The 25,302-nt window shown below is 40.8% G+C and overlaps 9 non-coding genes across 9 annotated transcripts; 3 read left to right on the top strand and 6 right to left on the bottom strand.

Annotated features, from left to right (window-relative positions):
* Positions 1-398: 398 nt before the first annotated feature.
* trnal-cag lies at positions 399-481 on the bottom strand. The gene has a single exon. It is a non-coding gene; the product is annotated as a tRNA-Leu (tRNA).
* Positions 482-660: 179 nt separating this feature from the next.
* Positions 661-734, top strand: trnat-agu. The gene has a single exon. It is a non-coding gene; the product is annotated as a tRNA-Thr (tRNA).
* Positions 735-1,011: 277 nt separating this feature from the next.
* On the bottom strand, positions 1,012-1,083 carry trnam-cau. The gene has a single exon. It is a non-coding gene; the product is annotated as a tRNA-Met (tRNA).
* A 579-nt stretch (positions 1,084-1,662) lies between these two features.
* trnal-cag lies at positions 1,663-1,745 on the bottom strand. Its single transcript has one exon. It is a non-coding gene; the product is annotated as a tRNA-Leu (tRNA).
* Positions 1,746-1,924: 179 nt separating this feature from the next.
* On the top strand, positions 1,925-1,998 carry trnat-agu. Its single transcript has one exon. It is a non-coding gene; the product is annotated as a tRNA-Thr (tRNA).
* Positions 1,999-2,275: 277 nt separating this feature from the next.
* On the bottom strand, positions 2,276-2,347 carry trnam-cau. The gene has a single exon. It is a non-coding gene; the product is annotated as a tRNA-Met (tRNA).
* Positions 2,348-2,926: 579 nt separating this feature from the next.
* On the bottom strand, positions 2,927-3,009 carry trnal-cag. Its single transcript has one exon. It is a non-coding gene; the product is annotated as a tRNA-Leu (tRNA).
* Positions 3,010-3,187: 178 nt separating this feature from the next.
* On the top strand, positions 3,188-3,261 carry trnat-agu. The gene has a single exon. It is a non-coding gene; the product is annotated as a tRNA-Thr (tRNA).
* A 277-nt stretch (positions 3,262-3,538) lies between these two features.
* trnam-cau lies at positions 3,539-3,610 on the bottom strand. Its single transcript has one exon. It is a non-coding gene; the product is annotated as a tRNA-Met (tRNA).
* Between the last annotated feature and the right edge of the window lie 21,692 nt (positions 3,611-25,302).

The raw sequence follows: 25,302 nt of genomic DNA, 5'->3' as shown, positions 1-25,302 counted from the left end.
GTAATCATTGAAAAAGATGACTTTTTTTCACAATATTAACAATATTATGTTACTGTTCCAAACCCAGGTTACTTGTGTTGTGTTGCTTTACTCGATATGACTATTTTTCGACTGTTGCCGGGCAGAATAGAGGTGAAAAAAAATGAACTGGTTTGGGCTAAATAAAAACAAAGTCCGCATATACTTGTTTTTCTCGGTCTATTTAGAGTCACCTTGTAGATCCTTGTAGGTTTTTCTGTGTCTTTTTTTTGTAGTAACCAAGTCAGCAGCAGCATTTAGCATTTAACCAATACAGCTCTTGCAACACTGGATTTGGTCATGGGCTGTCTTGTAACAATATGCTTACATTTCTTTCCCAAGATCATGTCTCACTGAATGTTACAGTGAAAAACACCATTTGTCAGAAGTGGGATTCGAACCCACGCCTCCAGAGGAGACTGCGACCTGAACGCAGCGCCTTAGACCGCTCGGCCATCCTGACTGAAAAAGACAATTCTCCACTACATTTTGCCTGAAAAATAAAACTCAGAAATGTTCATTAATTAACTGACCCATTAATGAACAGCCCCTCGCACTTCCCCGGGTTGTTTTACCTCATTCCACAGGTAAAGCTAACTGGAATATCCCCTACTTTGATTTAAAAGAAGAACTATTTAAGAGGGTGCTGTGGCTTAGTTGGTTAAAGTGCCTGTCTAGTAAACAGGAGAACCTAGGTTCAAATCCCAGCAGTGCCTTATTGTAGCACAGATATGCTCTCTCTTTGGCCTACTTGAATAAGTCATAAAGGTTCCAGATACCCTAAGGAGTTAATTGAAACCAAAAAGTTGTCAAGCCTCGGTATTGCAACAATGTTTGCAAAAGCTTCTTGCGACACAATATAGTGTCCACTTTGGCACTAAAGAGTTAAGCAATTTAACATTTTCGATAATGGATGCTTAGTCTTGTGAACGTGTTTCCTTCTGAATAAGGATGGAAAGGACAAGGACCCTACTGACCCAAAGCTTTTACAATTAGCAGAGGATGGTTTCGATCCATCGACCTCTGGGTTATGGGCCCAGCACGCTTCCGCTGCGCCACTCTGCTCACCTCTTTGAATCCAACGCTGTCAAAAATGTGGATGACGGATTGTTTGAACATTTGGAACCTGGGAGAACCGACATTTCAGCAGCTTACATGTTGGATTTTGGAACCAGGATAGCTAACAGGTGTGTTTTAACCATGTGCTGTACGTGTCATTTTAGTGTGTTAGCAACTGAAAAAAACTGTAATCATTGAAAAAGATGACTTTTTTTCACAATATTAACAATATTATGTTACTGTTCCAAACCCAGGTTACTTGTGTTGTGTTGCTTTACTCGATATGACTATTTTTCGACTGTTGCCGGGCAGAATAGAGGTGAAAAAAAATGAACTGGTTTGGGCTAAATAAAAACAAAGTCCGCATATACTTGTTTTTCTCGTTCTATTTAGAGTCACCTTGTAGATCCTTGTAGGTTTTTCTGTGTCTTTTTTTTGTAGTAACCAAGTCAGCAGCAGCATTTAGCATTTAACCAATACAGCTCTTGCAACACTGGATTTGGTCATGGGCTGTCTTGTAACAATATGCTTACATTTCTTTCCCAAGATCATGTCTCACTGAATGTTACAGTGAAAAACACCATTTGTCAGAAGTGGGATTCGAACCCACGCCTCCAGAGGAGACTGCGACCTGAACGCAGCGCCTTAGACCGCTCGGCCATCCTGACTGAAAAAGACAATGCTACAGTACATTTTGCCTGAAAAATAAAACTCAGAAATGTTCATTAATGAACTGACCCATTAATGAACAGCCCCTCGCACTTCCCCGGGTTGTTTTACCTCCTTCCACAGGTAAAGCAAACTGGAATATCCCCTACTTTGATTCAAAAGAAGAACTCTTTAAGAGGGTGCTGTGGCTTAGTTGGTTAAAGTGCCTGTCTAGTAAACAGGAGATCATGGGTTCAAATCCCAGCAGTGCCTTATTGTAGCACAGATATGCTCTCTCTTTGGCCTACTTGAATAAGTCATAAAGGTTCCAGATACCCTAAGGAGTTAATTGAAACCAAAAAGTTGTCAAGCCTCGGTATTGCAACAATGTTTGCAAAAGCTTCTTGCGACACAATATAGTGTCCACTTTGGCACTAAAGAGTTAAGCAATTTAACATTTTCGATAATGGATGCTTTGTCTTGTGAACGTGTTTCCTTCTGAATAAGGATGGAAAGGACAAGGACCCTACTGACCCAAAGCTTTTACAATTAGCAGAGGATGGTTTCGATCCATCGACCTCTGGGTTATGGGCCCAGCACGCTTCCGCTGCGCCACTCTGCTCACCTCTTTGAATCCAACGCTGTCAAAAATGTGGATGACGGATTGTTTGAACATTTGGAACCTGGGAGAACCGACATTTCAGCAGCTTACATGTTGGATTTTGGAACCAGGATAGCTAACAGGTGTGTTTTAACCATGTGCTGTACGTGTCATTTTAGTGTGTTAGCAACTGAAAAAAACTGTAATCATTGAAAAAGATGACTTTTTTTCACAATATTAACAATATTATGTTACTGTTCCAAACCCAGGTTACTTGTGTTGTGTTGCTTTACTCGATATGACTATTTTTCGACTGTTGCCGGGCAGAATAGAGGTGAAAAAAAATGAACTGGTTTGGGCTAAATAAAAACAAAGTCCGCATATACTTGTTTTTCTCGGTCTATTTAGAGTCACCTTGTAGATCCTTGTAGGTTTTTCTGTGTCTTTTTTTTGTAGTAACCAAGTCAGCAGCAGCATTTAGCATTTAACCAATACAGCTCTTGCAACACTGGATTTGGTCATGGGCTGTCTTGTAACAATATGCTTACATTTCTTTCCCAAGATCATGTCTCACTGAATGTTACAGTGAAAAACACCAATTGTCAGAAGTGGGATTCGAACCCACGCCTCCAGAGGAGACTGCGACCTGAACGCAGCGCCTTAGACCGCTCGGCCATCCTGACTGAAAAAGACAATGCTACAGTACATTTTGCCTGAAAATAAAACTCAGAAATGTTCATTAATGAACTGACCCATTAATGAACAGCCCCTCGCACTTCCCCGGGTTGTTTTACCTCCTTCCACAGGTAAAGCAAACTGGAATATCCCCTACTTTGATTCAAAAGAAGAACTATTTAAGAGGGTGCTGTGGCTTAGTTGGTTAAAGTGCCTGTCTAGTAAACAGGAGATCCTGGGTTCAAATCCCAGCAGTGCCTTATTGTAGCACAGATATGCTCTCTCTTTGGCCTACTTGAATAAGTCATAAAGGTTCCAGATACCCAAAGGAGTTAATTGAAACCAAAAAGTTGTCAAGCCTCGGTATTGCAACAATGTTTGCAAAAGCTTCTTGCGACACAATATAGTGTCCACTTTGGCACTAAAGAGTTAAGCAATTTAACATTTTCGATAATGGATGCTTAGTCTTGTGAACGTGTTTCCTTCTGAATAAGGATGGAAAGGACAAGGACCCTACTGACCCAAAGCTTTTACAATTAGCAGAGGATGGTTTCGATCCATCGACCTCTGGGTTATGGGCCCAGCACGCTTCCGCTGCGCCACTCTGCTCACCTCTTTGAATCCAACGCTGTCAAAAATGTGGATGACGGATTGTTTGAACATTTGGAACCTGGGAGAACCGACATTTCAGCAGCTTACATGTTGGATTTTGGAACCAGGATAGCTAACAGGTGTGTTTTAACCATGTGCTGTACGTGTCATTTTAGTGTGTTAGCAACTGAAAAAAACTGTAATCATTGAAAAAGATGACTTTTTTTCACAATATTAACAATATTATGTTACTGTTCCAAACCCAGGTTACTTGTGTTGTGTTGCTTTACTCGATATGACTATTTTTCGACTGTTGCCGGGCAGAATAGAGGTGAAAAAAAATGAACTGGTTTGGGCTAAATAAAAACAAAGTCCGCATATACTTGTTTTTCTCGGTCTATTTAGAGTCACCTTGTAGATCCTTGTAGGTTTTTCTGTGTCTTTTTTTTGTAGTAACCAAGTCAGCAGCAGCATTTAGCATTTAGCATTTAACCAATACAGCTCTTGCAACACTGGATTTGGTCATGGGCTGTCTTGTAACAATATGCTTACATTTCTTTCCCAAGATCATGTCTCACTGAATGTTACAGTGAAAAACACCATTTGTCAGAAGTGGGATTCGAACCCACGCCTCCAGAGGAGACTGCGACCTGAACGCCAGTTGCCGCAGGTTCGGCGGTCCAAATTTGAGAAATGTTGAGAATATGGCCAATCTGAGAGCCAGCTCCAACATTCGTTAGCCTATCTGAGAGCCAGCTCCAACATTCGTTAGCCTATGGCAGCGCCAGCTCCATAATTCAGCAATGAAGGAATCTTAATAACATCGAGGGACCTCATTAAAGTTTAAGAGTGGTTACAAACATGGTAAGTCTTATAACAGTGTTGTATATGATATGACTATAAGTGTATAATTAATTCAAACTGTTGTGTCGTGTTGTCATATAAATTCATTAAACTATTAAGGTCACAAAACCCCGTTATCTGAAGCTCTGTTTGTGCTTTGTTAGCCGGCTGGCCGCCAATGTAATTTAATTAGGTGGCGATAAAAACCGCATTTCGTCATATTTTTAGGCGATACTATAAATTCAGATGGATACCCGAATATATTAAGGATTGTCATGTGTTTTATTGGAAGCGGAAAAGCTGTAATAACGTTATATTATTTACTAGGTTATAGCCGAAATAACGTTATTTACTACGTTATGACACATTATTAAGTAGCCTACCATGCCTTTATTTATATAGGCTACTTGCCCAAGAAGGTAGCTGACGCTAATCAAATGCTTTTCTAATTCATGATATTTTCAAACACACAATTTACTTTTTAGATAAAACCTCCAATGGAAAGGTCAAGTATATTTAACATTTATATTGTGTTTTTTGTTTTAATAGAGGGGTTTTCTGTGCTTACCTTTCACTACAATGGACCAAACGTTTTTTATATGTTTTATAGGAACTACAAAACCATGTTATATACAATAAAATACATGTCATTAATTAGAAAAGGCTATTTGTATCAAATAAATCATTAGGAAATTATTATTACATACACAAATACATTTAAAAATGTTCTCACATTTATGACTCTAAAAGGAACAAACAAGGAAAGCGAAAGCACACAAGGCCATGTCGGACTCTGAGTGGATGTCCCGCCTGAGGAAGTTTGCCAGCACGGGGGCCTGGCCTGCAGGGGAGGGAAACAGGCCGGCTCCCAGGCAGAAAAAATGGTGCCAGCTGTATCAAAGGGTACGAGTATATTCATGGACTATGTATTTTAATACATTTTATTTACTGCACCAATGAAATGATTCATCCTGTTTTTAACTCAATCAAATGCACAACTACTATTTTCAGATTGAGAAGTGTCCAATGCAGGCACATGGACAGATGTCCTTGTTTGGCCAAGTGCGGCAGTGTACCTGTGGATTCCACCCTCAGAAGGTAACACTGTCAAGAACGAAATTAAAACCTCATGTTGTCTGTGCAAGTGTTTATTTGCATGCATATCATTAAACAAAGTCATTACTGATCGACGTTCACTGTCATACAACAGCCAGCTGCAGGTACTGTCCAAGGTGCCGTGGGACAGCAGCCAGCTGCAGGTACAGTCCAAGGTGCCGTGGGAACTGTCCAAGGTGCCGTGGGAACTGTCCAAGGTGCCGTGGGAACTGTCCAAGGTGCCGTGGGACAGCAGACTGCTGCAGGTACAGTCCAAGGTGCCGTGGGACACCAGCAGACTGCTGCAGGTACAGTCCAAGGTGCCGTGGGACACCAGCAGACTGCTGCAGGTACAGTCCAAGGTGCCGTGGGAACTGTCCAAGGTGCCGTGGGAACTGTCCAAGGTGCCGTGGGACAGCAGCCAGCTGCAGGTACAGTCCAAGGTGCCGTGGGACACCAGCAGACTGCTGCAGGTACAGTCCAAGGTGCCGTGGGACACCAGCAGACTGCTGCAGGTACAGTCCAAGGTGCCGTGGGACACCAGCAGACTGCTGCAGGTACAGTCCAAGGTCCCGTGGGACACCAGCAGACTGCTGCAGGTACAGTCCAAGGTGCCGTGGGACACCAGCAGACTGCTGCAGGTACAGTCCAAGGTGCCGTGGGACACCAGCAGACTGCAGCAGAAGGACACCTGCGAACACCACTAAACGTGTCAATGGTATTTGGACAGTTATTTAGACTCATGTATTGACCATTAACATTTTAAGACCAATTATATTTGGACAGTATCATCCTCTCATGACCCATTTGTTTGCTTTATTGCCATTCAGTTTACCAAGTCAAGATTTGGTGGTGCACACGCTGCTCTTGCAAAGCCAAACTTGAGTACAGCCAGACCCAGAAAGGCTACAGAGGTAAATCGATTTTCTTTTTTTAAATAACAGTTTCACTTAGATTATTTATACAATTGACTCATACTGAATGTTTTACAGACCCATGTCACGGACCCCACAGAAGCATCTACCAGCACAGAAAGAAGCTTCAGCACTGCACCCAGCGTTGCTGTCTCAGTAAGTGATGATAAACTCACTTTTACAAATACAGAACGCATTTCTCCCAAATAGTATTAAGGGAATTCAAAGCCATTTTAATGTTTTATTAAATAATGTGTTGTTACACATTTAATTCTGAAATGACAATTGAAAGCTAAAAACAAATAGTGTTTCCTTTAGAGCAGCTGAAAAATAACTTTGAATCTTTTGAATGTAAATGCTATGATTTCTTTAAACACATGTCAGTATATTTCTTGCCTTTTACAGACAGCTTCAGTGCCTGTCCTCAGTCCCGGAGCAGTGAGTGCCACTGTGTCGGTAAGTCATTTCATATGTCATTTCATATTTCATTTCATACTGTGTAGAGCATCAGCAGTGTTTGTACCTGTGTACAAGGTTGTTTATGCTCTGTTGTTGTTTTTTTCAAAGGCTGCTGCCTCCAGGACAGAGAATGACACGGCATCAACAGTCCAGCTGCCCCGTTTGTGGTCAGAGGGCTTGCCACCTGAAGACCACAAATGGGTTCGTAAGAACCTTTTGAAGTTGGGGCCCAGGGGAAAGCTAGAGCTTCAAGACCACCTGAAGCTCTGGTACTTTCCACCACAGCCAAGCCAGCTGTATCACCAGGCTCCTGCACCAGACCGCTTCTTTGCCCATCCACTTCTTGTGTGGATGCCTTACAAGCTGTGGAATGTGAAGGTGGTCTGTCCCAACCTTGGCTGTGGGCAGCACCAACTAACCGGTGCAGGGCTGCACAAGAGGGCACGTCAGGTCCTGGACGTGGACAGGATGTACAACATGGTGACAGAGACTCTTACCTGCACCAAATGTAGATCCAGCCATGTGTCATGGAGCCAGACGGTCCTTTCGCAGTTGGACTTGGCTCACAGATCTGAGTTTCGGGTCATCCTCACACAAAAGTGAGTAAAGTGTATTGTTTTCTGTTGTCTCAAATAGAATCATGTAAACGGATATTTATCATTTGCTCTGTCCCTCACTAAGGTTATCCGGGTGATCCGGCTTCTGAGGGAGAGAGGCCTGGGTAACAGCCCCACCAGGATGTTAAAGCAGCTGAGGGAGAACCACACAGAGGAGTGGCTGCATCGTTTGGCGAGGTACACCACAGAGTGTGTGGGCTTCCTCCAGGGCCCCGGACTGTTGCCCGTGACCTTCCCTGAGCCTCCAGAGCCTGCTGTGGTGCCGAGCTGCAAGTGGCTCCTCTCAGTGTACAGCCAGGACATCTTGACCAGGCTGGAGGAGATCAAGGCCAGGATAACATCCACATATGGCAGCATTTTAAAAATGGATTCCACCAGAAAGGTGAAGCAATCATTCTTATCTTTGAAACACTACTGATATTAATAACCTCAGCCTGTATTTCAGTATTTGTAAATGATGTTAACAGATGCCCTTTTCATTCTGTTCTCTTCAGATCACCAAGAAGCTTGCTGGAACAGCCAAGGGGACAGCGCTCTGGCTCACCTCTGTGGGAAATGAGAATGGCCAGATTCTCATCAGTGTGCTGACTGCTCAGGAGGGAGCGGGGCTGGACATGATGGCAGCAAACCTGGTGAGGAGATACCAGCAGGCCGGAGTGGGTCCTCCTGTGCTGCTGTATGTGGACTGTGGCTGCTGCACAGAGTCAGGGGAGACTAAGCTGAAGGCCAGATTCAGCGGGTGGCCAGACCTGACAGTAAGGCTGGACATCTGGCATCTGGATGCACAACAGATGCTCATCAGCTGTACCCGATATTCATGTCACGTCTGTCGGCGTGCATATTTGAGTGGGATGCAGCTGATTTAGCTCTGTTGCGTGAAGCAAAGAGGCAGCAGCTTCAATCACAGGGCCTGTCTTTCCTGACAGATGGAGACGTCAGCAATCATCTCACCAAAGATGAGCTGGCTCTCCACTGCAGGAGGAGGACTCGTGGTGAGGGGACCACCACTCAGCTGCTGGAGGAGCTGCTGCTGGGGCTGATAGGAAATGGAGGCAAGGACTCTCTAGGAGTTCCCCTGTTTGACAGGGAGAGGATGGAGCACATCATGCGTGTCCAGAGGAAGCACATCAAGTGCATCCAGGACATGCCAGGTGTTGCTCTGTACATCAGAACAGGGGAGCTCACAAAGGGAGGAGTACGTTTGCCGACCTACAGATGTGCAAGAGGCTCTACATCGTTAGAGTCTTTTCACCTCCACCTCAACAGCTTCATACCAGGTTTGTGTCTGTCAAACATGTTGGTTCATGTGTTGCATAGCCCAAATATTTCACAACCTCATGTTTCATAATGTTCTTCTAGGGACCAGTGCCAACAGCGTACATTTTCAAATGTACCTGCTGGAAGGACTGCACAGGTGGAACCAGGACCGTGGTACTGCTGCCCTGGGTATCGGACCATCTGCTCTACGCAGCTACTCGGGGGACTTGCTTCACTGTGTGAACAACAACTTCGAGAAGCTTTTTGGAAGGAAGATGGTTCCGGAGTTCTGTCCACCCTCCCGTTACACTGGTAAGCCTTTTTGGACACGTTTGTAATTAATAAACGTTTAAACAATATCTTAAAATATATTTACATCATTTTATTCCATTTAGTAAATAATCCACTTTTCCTCTATCGTTTCAAGAGAACTAATCGGCATGCAATATCTGCTGCAGCAGACTGGTCAGGCACTGCAGGATATGCACCCCGATTCAGAGGAGATTGCTCAGCTGATAGAAGAGCATGAGGACGTCATTGAGGAAGATGAGGGCTTCTCTGACATCAGAGACGACCCCACAGTGCTGGACCTCGGGGTCCTGCAGGCTCCAGCCTCTCAGACTCCCTCTGGCACCTCCATCCGGGCTCCCAGCACAACCACCGGTGCCCCGAGCAGAGCAACACCGACCCCAAGCACATCTGCACAGGCCTCTGCTGCTGAGATGCTGCCCTCCAGTTCTTCATCTGAGGCTAGTGTTGACATGCAAGCTGAAGAAGAAGGACTGCTCCTCCGGCACAGCACACACAACGTTGGGGAACTGCTGAGGAGAAGTACCCTGGGTGGCAGTTTGTCCTTCTGGTGCCGCAGGCGCTTGTATAGTGGGCAGTCTCGCCCCACCAAGACTGGGACTGGTAGGGAAGGAACCACCCCCACTTTCATCTCACAGCTGCCTTTAACTGTGGTAAGGTGGATGAGGCAAGTGGGGTATAATTTAGTGTCCCCATGGACACAGGAGACGGGCACAGTCTCTTCAGATGGCAAATGGTCGAGGAGGTGGGGTTGAATGAGGGTTACCACACTTCCTGAGTCCACTAGCGCCTCTGCATCTTTTCCATTTACTTTGACTGGTATCATTTGAGCCAGGGAGCTTTCCTGTACCCAGCAAGAGTCAAGAAGGTGGCAGGGCCTTGCACCAGATGAGTTGGCGGTCGGCATTAGCTCATCCTTCCCTGGGCAGTCCCGGGCAATATGGCCTGTCTCCCCACACTGGTAGCAACGCGGTTGGCCCTCTGGCAGGTAGGACTGTCGTCGCCTTACCTCTTCTGGTTCCCATCGCGGTTCTCGTGCCCGTCTAGTCCGTGATGCTTCCCCACTGACTTTCCGGCCCCACTCGGTGTCTGGTCGTGTGGACTTAAGCAGGTCCGCTGTGACCACGTGGCTCTCCACTACGTTAACCAACTCATCCAGACCGGCTGGATTCTGCTGGCTTGTCATTTTCTTGATCTCATAGGGCAGAGACCGAATATATTTGTCCATCATTATCCTCTCTAAAACACTTAAGTTTTCGGGGTTGCATGTCAGCCAGGCTCTGGTTACCCGGCCTAGGTCATACATCTGGGCCCTGGCTGACAACTCTGGCTTGTATTTCCATTCATGGAACCGCTGGGCTCTTGCTGCTAAGCTGTAGCCATACCTCGCCAGGATTTCCTTCTTCAAGACGACGTAATCCTTTGCTTGGTCCGGAGGGAGGTCGAAGTAAGCTTGCTGTGCCGGGCCCAGGAGGAAAGGTCCAACCAGATCAGCCCAGGAGTCCCTTGGCCAGCCCTCTCTTTCAGCTGTGCGCTCAAAGGCCGTTAAGTAGGCCTCTATCTCATCACTCTCTGTCATTTTGGGGATGAATCGACCTGGGTTAGGCTGCATGGTTGCTTCCCTCTGGACAGGAGAGGCTGCTGTAAGGCATTTTTGGACCTCCATGTGGAGAAGTGCATTCTGTTTCTGCTGCTCCTGTATCATCTGCCGTTGCAGAGTCTGCTGCTCAGTAGAAATACGCACCAACTCCTTTAGTACATCCTCCATCTTGAAAACGTAAAAAAAAAAATTGTTCTGACTGCAACACCACCAATAGAGTCTTTATGCCCGCATTCTCCACCAGTGTAACAGGACAGGGCAGATAAAGAGAAAAGTGGTAGTGCAGCAATCACGACAGAGGCAGTGTTCAAATCCAAAAAGAGGCTTTATTGCTAACAAACTCAAAAATACCTTTAACTAAACAAAGGCTAACGTAGCCGGGCCGCTAACCGACTTACCAGCTTACAAAAATGTTTCCTCACGCTGGGAGCCTCCTGCTCCCTCCATGTGCCACACACAACTGAGCAACTCTGTGTGCTTTGTCTCCCTTGAGGGAGTGATTAGCACCAGGTGTGAGGTCTCCACACCTGGTCCCAATACTGCTAATTGGCAGCGGGTGGAGCCACCTATTGGGAATGTAGGTGCCTCCCACTACTCTGCCTCTCAGTCCCTTACAATTGTAAATAGTTCATAAATAGTTGTTTTGTCATTTGGTTATTTAACGTGCAGTAAAATGTACAATAGTTACCTCTATGTAGTGATGTACACTTTCAAAACAATTCATATTATGGAAAGACTTAAGTTAAGTACAAGTACATCACATTTAAAGCTTTGAGTTCGACAACTATCTATTTTAAGCTGCAACATTCAAGATATGGTGTAAGGTTAAACCCATTCCTACAAATTAAAGCCTCAGATACTAAAAAGTGAGCAGCAACCAGTCAACAAGGCTATTAATGGATCACGTGTTCACCAAGAGCATGTGATTGTTTGCAACTGAGCACGTCTCAAAAGGTTGTTGTCAGAAGTGGGATTCGAACCCACTGCGACCCTTACATTTATTGGTTTGCTGTGATTAGTAATGTCAGTGTTTTATTATTTTATGTCAAGTCTTTGTTTGGACTTTTGTGGTGGTGTGTTTTAGTACAAATCTTTCAAAAAGTATTTCCTGATTTCTTTTTTCTCTCAACAAACAAAACTGGTGTTCAGCAGTTGTACAAGTCTTTTAATGTTTGTATAAAATAATATAATGCGGTGACAACATTTTATAGTTTTAACATTCACATTCAGTTTTAACATTCACTCTTTAAAGCAGTACTCAGATCCTCTACCTAAGTAAAAGTACTAATACCAGACTTAAAATACTACATTACAACTAAAAATCCTGCATTCATACGTGCAGTAAAATGTACAATAGTTACCTCTATGTAGTTACCTCACTTTCAAAACAATTCATATTATGGAAAGACTTAAGTTAAGTACAAGTACATCACATATATACTTAAGTAAACGTGTCGTTGAGTCATAATAATATACTATTTATATAGCACTTTTCACAAATGAAATACAAAACAAAGTGCTGTTTAACAAGGGATTATATTTAAAATAAACATAAAACTGACAGAATGCCAAATGTCTGGAAAATGACTTGTGTAGTTCCCTGGTTCATGGGTTCGAATCCCGCTTGCAGCGTTTCCCAAAAACGTAAAAAACATTAAAAGTTTCCCATGTGTGCCCATATAGCTAAAAACACATCAATCAAGTACAAATGTCACTTTTCTTTCTCATTTTTTCCTCTTTTTTCCTCTTTTTTCTCCTTTTTTCTCCTTTTTTCTTCTTCCCCCTTCTCCCCCCTTCTTTCCCTTCTTTGACGGCCAAGTGTTCCCCAGCTTGAACGCAGCGCCTTGGACCACTCGGCCATCCTGACTGATAAAGACAATTCTACAGTACATTTAGCCTGAAAAATAAAACTCAGAAATGCTCATTAATGAACTGACCCATTAATGAACAGCCCCTCGCACTTCCCGGGGTTGTTTTACCTCCTTCCACAAGTAAAGCAAACTGGAATATCCCCTACTTTGATTCAAAAGAAGAAATATTTAAGAGGGTGCTGTGGCTTAGTTGGTTAAAGTGCCTGTCTAGTAAACAGGAGATCCTACTTGAATAAGTCATAAAGGTTCCAGATACCCAAAGAAGTTAATTGAAACCAAAAAGTTGTCAAGCCTCGGTATTGCAACAATGTTTGCAAAAGCTTCTTGCGACACAATATAGTGTCCACTTTGGCACTAAAGAGTTAAGCAATTTAAAATGTTCGATAATGGATGCTTAGTCTTGTGAACGTGTTTCCTTCTGAATAAGGATGGAAAGGACAAGGACTTTTACAATTAGCAGAGGATGGTTGCGATCCATCGACCTCTGGGTAAGCAAATTGTGCCTCCTATGTACAAGGTTAACATTGAAAGTGATGATGATATGTCACAATGCGTCTCAATTTACATGTTACTCCAGCTGCCTATCAGTTTACTCCACTCAAATGGTGCAAAACTCGCGTTCCATGGACAGACATAATAATTACATATTAATGTCATTTGAGATACACTCAAATTACAATAGATGGAGCTCTCGACTAATTTATAAAATTTGTAAAAATATTGTTAACACTCTGGGTGTGTGAGACGAGTGAACCAACACTTAAAACCTCCGGAATTAAAACAATATAATCGAGTTTGAGCACTAATATACCCATGTTTTTAACACTTTAGCGGGGTAAACATGTTATCTTTTCACTCTGGGTGTGTGGGACAAGTGAAACCACACTTAAAACCTCCGGAATTAAAACATTATAATCGAGTTTGAGCACTAATATACCCATGTTTTTAACACTTTAAACATGTTATCTTTTCACCCTGGGTCTATGGGTCTCTGAGACCCTGCTAACAGCAGTGACTCTGCTGCCTGCATTTAAACAGATTCACCAGTTTATAACATTACTTTAGCCCTGATCAGAGCCATGTGTTCTGGGTAACACAGCGAGGTGCTGTACCCTGGGTCTCTGGGTCTATGGGTCTCTGATACCCTGCTAACAGCAGTGATTCTGCTGTTTTTAGCTTCTTGTACATTTAACAACATAAATATGATTGATATGTACATTTTCCTGTCTATACTGACACGTTTATGTCCATAACTCCGTATGTTTATGGCGTCCAATGTACACTGTCTAAAAACGACTATTATGACTGAATTAAAACAGTTTGACAGTATTTTAACACTCATGTAGCCATGTTTACAGCCCTGTTCACTGGGTAAGAAGTTAATTACCCTCTCCTGTTGAATTAAAACATTTCCCACGACTCTGACCACTAATGTACCCATGATTCAGACACTTATTCCTGGCTAAATATGTTATCTTTTCCCCCTGGGTTTGTGATACAAGTGAAGCCACACTTAAAACCTCCTGAATTAAAACAGTTCCCCCGACTTTAAACACTAATGTACCCATGTTTTGCACACTTTCCCTGGGTAAATATGTTATCTTTTCCCCCTGGGTGTGTGTGAGACAAGTGAAACCACACTTATAACCTCCTGAATTAAAACATTTCCCACGACTTTAAAAACGAATGTACCCATGAGTCAGACACTTATTACTGGGTAAATATGTTATCTTTTCCCCCTGGGTGTGTGTATTTCTGCCTGTGAGTGTGATATCCTGCTTAAAGCAGTGATTCTGTTTTTAGGTTCTTGTACATTTAACAACATAAATATGATTAATATGTATATGTTCCTGTCTATACTGACACGTTTATGTCCATAACTCCGTATGTTTATGTCGTCCAATGTACACTTTCTAAAAACGACTATTATGACTGAATTAAAACAGTTTGACAGTATTTTAACACTCATGTTTGCAGCCCCTGTTACTTTTAGAGATATTAAACATTGTTCAGACCTTGGTAAAGAGGCTTTCTTCAGATTTTAACATTAACTAGAGTGCGTGATGTCACAGCTAGAGTGGAGGAAATCTTGAAATTTGCCTTCATATTTTTTTTTAAAACTGCCATAATTCCCAAACCCTACATTCCTGAGACATCATTTTGTATGACAAACGTAGGAAAACATCTCGTAGCTTGAAAAATGACAAATAATTAAACAAAATGCCTCTTGAGGGCATGAAGTGACAACAACTTTCAACATGCCTCCATTAAAGCCCATTGTAATTTCAGGCTGATATTTCCTCACGGTAGCAGCCTTTACCTTAACCTTTAGTTAAGTACAACATTTTAAAATGACTGAAACACTTCACCTTAATAAGTGTTGTCAAGGTTATTAAAGGATCCTTATTAACTTGAACACCACCTTTCCTTTCTTGGGTCCAAAACAAACAATTACATAAGAGACATAAGCAAGTGTGTGTGTCAGATGGAATAAAGCAGAACAACACTTTCTGGGTTTCCCCCATAACTTTAGGGAAGTAAAATTACAGAAAAGTACAAATACATCTCAATCTTTAGAAATTCATAATAATAAGTATTCTGTTGGATTTACAGGTGCTTCATTGGGGCTCACAGTCCTGCACTGTGGCCAAACTGCAACAGAGTGGTGGAGGCCATCTTCACAAGGCTCTGTGACCTCTACAAAAACACTGTGCACTGCGAAGGAGTGAGGGTCTTACGGTTCAAAATGGTGATACGTGCTTATAAGCGCATCCGAGATTGCGTGATCACCAACGCCAAGGTGACTGAGACTACCAGTTTCCATGGCTCCATCCAGCTCCCAGAAGTGAATGTTGCAACTGTCACACAATGGTGAGTATTTACTCACCATTTTCGCAGGTTCAGCAGGCGTTGCAGGTCTCAGGAAGAGCAGATCCTGAAGCAGGGTATCCTGACGCTCCCATGGCAGGACCTGAGAAGCTTCTTGTGGCAATGCAGAAAGGGAAATCTCTGTATCCTGGCAGTTTGGCTGAGCCTCACACATTTGTTCTGCCACCAAACACTGCTGGTGAGGCAAAGCTCCAGAAGAGATCACAACCAGTGATCTCTTCCACTACATCCATAGGTCCCACCACCACATCCATACTATGATCTTCCCTTCCTTGCACCGACTCCACCCTTCTCAATACCATACATGGTACCATCTGTGCAGCTTCCTCAAGTGCCTGGACCCTCACAGGTTGTGCCTGGAAGCTCTCAGATGATGCTTCTCAACATGCCATTGTCATCAGCTATGCCATCAGCTACTCAGGCGCTAACATCCAGTCAGAGTAACGTGCCATACACCACACAGCAGTACAGGAAAAGAAAAGAGGAGAGGGAGCAATCTGGATCAGGCAAAAGAAAGTATGTCAAAATGACAGACACCATCCTTTGTAAAAAGTGCAACAAAGACAGGAAGCCACCAGCCCATTTACAGTACTTTGGCAATTGGTACTGCCAAGAATCCGAGACCCAGTCCTATGAGGACTGGAGGGCTGTGCTGGAGCAAAGAGGGTATGGGGAAAAGAGAGGGGATGCACCTTAAATGGCCAAATGTTGTGAGCAGGGGGGTCATTTCGTTATTTATTTGACACTTTATTTCTTGACACTTTATTTCTTTATTTTTTTTTATGGCACTGTTTAATTATTTATGTTATGTTATATATGGTACACTTTTATTATTATTATTGTTTATTTTGGTATTACAATGTAGTTGTGACCTCATAGCACGTATAAAACAGTTTTGGATGTTTCTGTGTTTTTAACTTCTTTTAAATATTTGTTATTTATTTTGCAACTTTTTCACTTTAATATATTTTTCACTTTGTTATATTTTGCACTGTTTTGGTCTTGTTATTAGTATTTATTTTACACTTTGTAAGAATTGTTGTTGTTATTATTACTGTTGTTTTAAATATATAAATAGATATAAAACAAGTATGGATGTTTCTGTTTTGAATATTTCTTCATCATATAGCACTTGGTCTTGCCAGGACTTGGACTGGTGACCTTCCAGTTGTCAAGCCAAGTCCCTATGGACTTCGCCACCACCGCCCATATTTATTTTGGTGACGAACCGACACCTTCATGGTGCTACTCTGGTTCAAACTGCTGATTGTGATTTATAATGGGAAACCGGCGTAGGACGTGCGTGCGCAGTGTATTATCAATCGGATTATTTTTGTGCGTATTTACTTGCTTTGTCCTACGTACGCCACCTTCCCACGTGAATCCTATGCAAGTTTTAAAAATGAGGCCCCTGATTCCAGTTTCTTTTATGCCTTTGTGCATTTGTTTGACAGGCTGCCTACACACATAATTGAAATTGACTTGAATTGAATTGAAAGGACAGAAGGTACCATTTACACAACCTGGTCTCACCAGAATGCGTGACTCCACCACGACTCCTTAACACCGCAGTGCGTGGTGGAGTCACGAACTTTGCTACATTTACGTGTCTGCACCACGCAAACAACCCCAATGTAAAGTGAATGAGGCTCCTTTGTCGTGGTGCACACACGCATTTCTACAACGTCCCGCAGTGAGTTTTTATTCTATAAAACGTTTTTTAAATCTACTTTATAGCTTGTAGTAACTCACGGGAGGCTTCTTTTATTTTATTTGTATTCATAATAATTTTTATTTTTCATCAGAATGTATTATGGTGCATTAGTTACGAATTTTTGTTCTCAAAAAACAGTGCATTGTGTGTTTATTAAATTAGTTCGTTTTTAAGGAAGGCCAGAGCTTCAGCTGTGTCAAATGGATTGTTCCCTTTAGTTAACGTTATTTAAAAGATAATTATATTCCTATTTGATGTCCCCTTTATTGTATTACGGACCCAAAGAGCAATGTGAGCGTCCATTCCCATTGGATAACGGAGGATTTTACACCCGGAAGTAAGTATTCTCCTTACTGTCGATTGATTTTATTTACAGTGATATCTGCACTACTCATCAACTCAAAAACACCAGATTATCCTTGTTAATTACACAACATTGATTGGTTTAAATTGTGTGCAATGCTTTTGTATTTGCCCCTTTCGATTCGGAGAAACAAATATTTTTTCGGAGTGTTTGGATGGCAGAAGACACTACACTACCCAGCATCCTCAGCTATGAGACTACACCATGTGCTTAGAACGTGTCCTACCCCCCCCCCCCCCTTAGGTCACAGGCTCCTCCAACAGTGCAACACAATAAAACAGATACACAGAAAAAATAGTGCAAGTAAATACAAAAAGAAAAATAGTAAAAAGTGAAATAGTGCAATAAGAGTCTATATACAAGTGATTGGAATATGATATATTAGACAAATAATTTCTAAGTAGCAGCCAGATGAATGTTATGGATGTTGTTTCAAAGTTCAGGTGTTTAATAGTCTTATGGCCTGTGGGATGAAGCTGTCCCTGAGTCTGGTGGTTTTAGTCCGGATGCTGCGGTACCGCCTGCCAGACGGCAGCAGACAGAACAGTTTGTGGCTGGGGTGATGGGGGTCTTTTATATATGGGGGGCTTTCTTTAAGGTTAACCTGGTATTTTTACTCCACTACATTTATTTTAGTTACTTTACAGATTTGGATTAATGATGTGAAATATAAACAACCCTTAAATCAGACTTTAGTTACACCTGAGTAAAATTCAGTGAAGGTGATTGTCAAGTGTAAACAATCAGGCGAGATATTTGGTCGTGGGTGCTTGAGAAGACTAAACATTTATCTGCAGATCTCTATAAAGCATATTTATTACTCGTTATTCTCTACTAATAGTTAATTAAAAACTGTATATAATGGCTATTTTGCACATCCCTTTCAAGATTTCAAGATTTTCTAAGGTTTATTGACATATCATATACACAACTACGGTGTAGTTATGCAATGAATGAAAAACTTGGGTCAAGACAAGATGTCTTGTAATGCACTCAACAGTGCATTACAAGACATCTATCAATATGTGTGTACCTCCACCATTAAATATATTCTGCACATTTCTTATACTATCTACATACATCTTATAAGAGTATAATTAATATGTATAATATCAGTTAAAATAAGTGCTTCAACATAGTTAACATTGCAGGAAAGTTGATTGTCAAGTTCCAAAACAAACCATGCAATATATTAGACGTTAAGTACTTTGTCAGGCTTAATATCTGTAGATACCCCCAAAGCTTTTTTCTTATTTAAAAGAAGACCTTAACCTAAAGTATTCTTTAATGTTTAAATAAAGCCTTATTAGTTTGTCTGTTTTGCACATCCTCCTATCAGGCACTAAACTGTTTTATTGTAGAGATCACTTACAATATCTTCTTGATATTTTCTATTCTATATTATTTATATCATTGACCTTCCACTTTCCCACTATATTAAGAGTATGTACTCTTAATATTTAAATGTTTTCATCAAATATAACACATTCAAAAGTGCTTTACAAAAATGAAAGACATTAAGAAAAAGGCATTTTAAAACAGTCATTAAAAAGCAACACAATCTACCTGCATTGCAATCACTCTAAACGTGTAATAACGTGCTTTAACCAGTAGGAGGTTTGGGTTAAAAAGCTGTCAAGTGTTAACAAAATAAAAATATACTGCTGTTTATGGTTTAGTTTACGACGGATATTCTGTTATTGTTTTGATATTTGTAACACAAAAGCGATGTAAAAAACCCACAGCAACACAGAAAAGATGGTCTTAACATGACCCAGCGGTCTAGTAGTTAATAAAAAACAATAATATCAAAACAAAATATTACTACTAACTTTATTGTGAAATTAAAACAGAACGGTAAAAGAATAGTTTCCGGTCTATTCTGAGGCCCGATCTCTGTAGATAAATAAAGAACTACGACAGATGTGTAATATTTAATGCAGCCAAACCATTCATTACAATGCATTCATGTGATGACTTTCAAAGAGTAAAGCAAGCACTGCTGAATAAAGTATGATTTGATCTTTTACGAAACGTTTTTTTTCATATGGAATGCAGTTGGAGGTCAACCAATCACAGAGCTTGAGGCAAAGCCGAACAATAGCTGAGGATTCTGGGTAGAGTAGTGTCTTCTGCCATCCAAACACTCCGAAAAAATATTTGTTTCTCCGAATCGAAAGGGGAAAATCCAAAAGCATTGCACACAATTTAAACCAATCAATGTTGTGTAATTAACAAGGATACTCTGGTGTTTTTGAGTTGATGAGTAGTGCAGATATCACTGTAAATAAAATCAATCGACAGTAAGGAGAATACTTACTTCCGGGTGTAAAATCTTCCGTTATCCAATGGGAATGGACGCTCACATTGCTCTTTGGGTCCGTAATACAATAAAGGGGACATGATCAAATAGGAATATAATTATCTTTTAAATAACGTTAACTAAAGGGAACAATCTATTTGACACAGCTGAAGCTCTGGCCTTCCTTAAAATTTAATAAACACACAATGCACTGTTTTTTGAGAACAAAAATTCGTAAATAATGCACCATAATACATTCTGACGAAAAATAAAAATTATTATGAATACAAATAAAATAAAAGAAGCCTCCCGTGAGAGGCTTTGGAACAAGCCTATTTATTACAAGCTATAAAGTAGATTTTAAAAACGTTTTATAGAATAAAAGCTCACTGCTGTACGTTGTAGAAATGCGTGTGTGCACCACGACAAAGGAGCCTCATTCACTTTACATTGGGCTTGTTTGCGTGGTGCAGACACGTAAATGTAGCAAAGTTTGTGACTCCACCATGCACTGCGGTGTTAAGGAGTCGTGGTGGAGTCACGCATTCTGGTGAGACCAGGTTGCATTTACACTGAGGCACTACTCTATTGGAAAATACAGTAGCAAAAAGCAGCATGGTAACCTCCTAATATTACATCACATGTCATTGGTTAGACGCTTTTATCCAAAGCAACTTACATACATTCTGAGGACAATCCCCACAGGAGCAATTTGGGGTGAAGTGTCTTGCCCAGGGACACAACGACATGCTGACTGCAGTGGGACTCGAACTTGCTACCCCCTGATTCGAAGTCCAGCAATCTATCCACTTAGCTACAGCCGCCCCATATAGTTTCAATGATTTTGATAAGCTGGAACCCTGTGTGGCATTCATTGCCAACCCCTTCATGGAGGTAGACATCACAGAGATTTCAGAGAAGATAGCTGAACTGTTCGGTTTGAATCCTGTGGAGATGGAGGTTATAAATCTCTAAAATCATGTTCAGCTTAAGTCTCAGCAAAACTCACAACATTTCTGGAGCCTTGTAGACCCAGAAAACTATAAGAACATTCACCAAGCAGCACTGAACATGTCTGCTTTATTTGGCTCTACATACCTTTGTGAAGCTGCTTTTTCTGACATGAATGTCATAAAATCTAAATACAGAACAAGACTGAGTGATGAACATTTAAATGACTCTATTAGAGTGAACCTAAGCATCCAGTCATCTCACTAACTGTAAAAAAGAGTGAATGCACTTATTTTACACATGTGCCATAAGATGCTTGTAAGGTGGTGATTAAGATGATATATTTACTATGTGGGCTATAATAAGAAGTGAACATTTTTCTTTTTTTCTTGAACATTTGTGTGAATTTTCAGTGATATACTTACTATGTGGGCCATAATAATATGTGAGAAATTGTCGTTTTTCTTGGACCTTGATGTGAAGTTAAGATTTTTTATAAGCTTTCGGTATTGCAATTTCACACGTGAAAATGTCGCTTAATTCAAGTGCTATGTGCTATGTGAATACATGTAAGCGACTTTTACTTTCATTTTTTCAAAGTAGCTCTCAGATGAAGTAAGGTTGGAGACCCCTGATCTAGAAAATAAAAATACAGTGACAAGTTTTACAAAGACAATATGGACAAAAATGATTTTGGTGAAATGTAAACAAGTTTATACATCAGTTACACTAGATCGGATTCTATGGAAAACAGCGAGCACTTCCTTATAAAGAAACTGAAGTCCTGAAACACGACTATTTTCTTAGCACCACCACTTATTGGTCTAGCCCCGCCTTAGCACCAGGAGAATAAAATTCCTGGCGCGGTGCCTGTGAGAAGCTGACCGTGTATCTCACTGCAGTCAAGCTGGCAACACTTCATGAGGGAACAAAAACACGTTGGAGAAAATAAAAAGAGCAAAAATTACTTTAATTATAATTTAACTATTAAATCACTTGTGTGTTTATTAACCAAGGCGTTGGTGGTTTGATGTGTGTGCTTTTATTTGATTGTGTTTATGTTCTATCTTCTTTCTCTTTCTGACCTAAATCAATTTTCAAAGATTGTACAAGGTGCTCTTACAGAATACATTTAAATATGTGCACTGTTGCTCAGAATGATAATAATCATGTTCATTCACAAAAGAACAGGAGAATATATTTTTTAAATGGAACCTTGAATTCATAATCTCATTCAAAACAGGGCAAATGCTGTTGTTTTTTCTCAAGTGAATGTGTTACGCCGCTGCAGGATTGATTTTGAAAATATTATAGATAGGCCCTAGTTATTCTTTTTTTTTTTTAGCAACTAATCGATTCTTCCAACTACTGACACAAGACACATATGGCACCGTTATACTCAGGCCGTGATGTACACGAGGTGCTGTAACGTATCCACACACTGATCATGTCCAGTGGTGAGCTCAGGGCCGTCAGATTGTTCTGTATGCACTGGGGGTCCTGGATTTTATCCTAAGTAGTATTGTGCAACACATCTCCACCTGAGGCCTGAAGTCCCCTGACATCCATTGTTTTTTAATTGAGAACAAATACAGCCTAATAAATGTATGAAACGTAGAAAATGTTTTAATCTGCTCTGTCGATTTACAGAATATGATTTGACATAATAAAGTAGAGCTACATTTCAAATTGTTTTAAAAAAAATCTTACCTAAAGTATACTAACTAGGTTTTAAGATCATCTTGAACCATTTGAACAAGATTAGAAACCTCCTCCCGACACATCCAGCGGGTTGAATTTAGTCAGTGGACCACAGCTGCATCCCAACACTCAAACAGTTCAGAGAGTCAGAGGCACTTTCATTTCATCTTTTTTTATTTCAAGGAACTTTGCTTCATACAAAAGGTTTAATGTAGAAACGACTGCAGACTTCAATGTCTGACCAAGAAACATAAAATCAGGCGAACAAACATCTCTGAATCCAAAGAGTCAAAGGAAGTGTTCCAGCTCTGCTGCGCGGGAACTGTCAACATGTTCAATACTGTTGATCATAGAAATGTGTCTTTTCAACAAACCCCACAGTTTATATCAAATATTAAAAATCAACAACAAAATAACACAAGTACTAATTAGTCTACATGCACATACATTATCAGAACATGCAAACATTTTTTTTATTTTCTCATCAAAAAGCCACATCTACACTGCCAATGGGAGGCAAAGTAAGAGCGATTGGATCACTCCTAATGTTTGGCCGCCGGTTGGTCCAGACTTGGGCACAAATACATTTTTTAAACTCAATAGAGAGGTCTCATATTTTTAACCATTTTTTGCCAAAGTGTGAGAAATCTCTTAGGTAATGAATCTATCTGCAAAAGAAGCGCTGAAAGGAAAGTGAGAAAAAAAAGACATTGTAGGATCCATTTGCTAATAGTGATGCCCGGTCAATTTCCTTTTTCATGTTAGCAAGAAAAAAAAACATTACTGTCATGTCTTGGTGACAAACGATATATTGTGTTGAGAGTGCATGTGAGAAAAGATGAATGCTTTTAGTCCTTTTCAGATGATGGTGCACATCAGCCTGCTGTGGCTGGAAGGAATATTTTAATGACAAACACATTTTCTTTTTCCACCTGTTCTCCCAGATGAAAAAAAACAACTCATGTTGTGAAGTAAAAAACACAGGAGAGAAAACAGACTGATCAAGACTGAGAAAATGCCTTTTTCTCACTTGCCTCACAGCTTTTCTGTAAGAATATGTCTTAGTGAAAATAATGTTTTCTTTCAAATAAATGAATCACTTTGAAGGGATCACAGTTCATAAACATTTTTTTTATTGTGATCTAAAAGGACACACTCCCTCCCATTCCGAGCAATGAGATTTCCCTTTGATATTGTCGTACATGTTATGCATGCAAATATATGTATAAAGTTGTTGAAATCCTCAATATTTTATCTGTTCCTTGTTTACATTTTGTGCCTTTATTCATTTTAAGTCCTCGTTGTTTGCATGTTTTTTTCATAGCATTTTCGACAAAACATTTGGTCACAATCATGCTGAAGCCTGGATCAGAAGAGACAGCATGTACAGACAGCTACAGAAAGGATGGGAATGGGTTTCTCTTGTTGCATAGCCCTACTCTCCTGTCTTCAGGTGTGACGGGCTGAATGTGTTACTGTGCTAGTAACAGCTCTCTCCTCATACCTGCTCAGTGTTTCTCAACAAACCAATCAGCTGCAGCAGAGGTTCAATTTACAAGTATTTATCTTCGAAGTGGAAGCAGAGATCATTGGGTAGGTCTGCCAGTAGGACTCCCTCAAACATCAGTTTGTCCACCAGAAAGCCTTAGGATACTGAGTCCTACCCTGCAACATGTCCTGTTCAGTACATCATACTGACGGAAGACTATTAGGGCCAGGCATAAGGGGCAAAACAATTACATGCACCATTTATTTATTTTTTTGCAAGAATCAAGTTACAATTTTCAGAATTGTGCGATTCTCAATTCTATAATAATATCAAACTTTCAGGATATGATTTATTCCCAAAGGTTCAACTTTGATCTTCAAATATCAAATTCATTTTCAATTTCTTGACTTTATTCTCAAAATGTAAAAAAAACAAAACAATGGTTCTCCTATTTTTTTCCTTTAGTCCTTTTTCCTGACATTTTAACTTTATTCTTGATATTCCGACACATTCAAATATGAATTCAATTCAACTCAATGTTTTCTTTATGCCTGGCCCTTATACAATTTCTTACAATTACATTTAACTAGTCCTAACCTCACAAATCAGTATCCAGCCCTATATTGTTTTTCAGATAATAATAATAATAAATAGATGTGCTTTATCATTTTTCTCTGTTAGGAAATTATGATATGCTTAAGCTACAATTAAACACCTCTTTACCAATCTACCTCCTTCTGCTTCTTTAGCTTCTTTAGGCCTCATCTCTGAACACAGTCATCATTTGCTTCTAAATTGTCATACTGTAAAATAAGATAAAGTTCATTTTTTTTAAAGAACGTTGATTGATATTATATGCAGAGGCCAAGACAACAGCTTTTTGTAATTCTGTGGACCTTAAGTGCCATCGTGTGCAAAGTATTGTCCATCAGCACACCAAAAAGTCAAGCACATGTCCTTCCATTATCACATCTTTAAGTTATCTTTCTGTGAATATACCAACACATACCATCTGCCTTCGTATGCAGTATGGAATAGGGACGAAGCTAATGTTGCTAATGTATAATGGTTTGTTTTCTTCTACTAGTCACTCTCTTTGATGGTTCCTCTGTGTGGGAACGTTACAAACTGGCAGCTAGAGGGGAACACCTTTTCCATACCAAAGACTGATGTCAACACATGCTTGCAATATCTTGATAGCCCATCACAACATACAGTTGTTGCCCGTAATGCACAAGTATGGAAAAAGACAAAAACACGACAAACAGGATCGCCAGTAAAATTGCATCAATCAGAGATGAACTATTTTAATCCCCACACACACACACACACACA

This window comes from Trematomus bernacchii, unplaced genomic scaffold (genome assembly GCF_902827165.1).
Source record: "Trematomus bernacchii unplaced genomic scaffold, fTreBer1.1, whole genome shotgun sequence".
NCBI classification, from domain to species: domain Eukaryota; kingdom Metazoa; phylum Chordata; class Actinopteri; order Perciformes; family Nototheniidae; genus Trematomus; species Trematomus bernacchii.
This window is presented reverse-complemented; position numbering and strand designations above follow the sequence as displayed.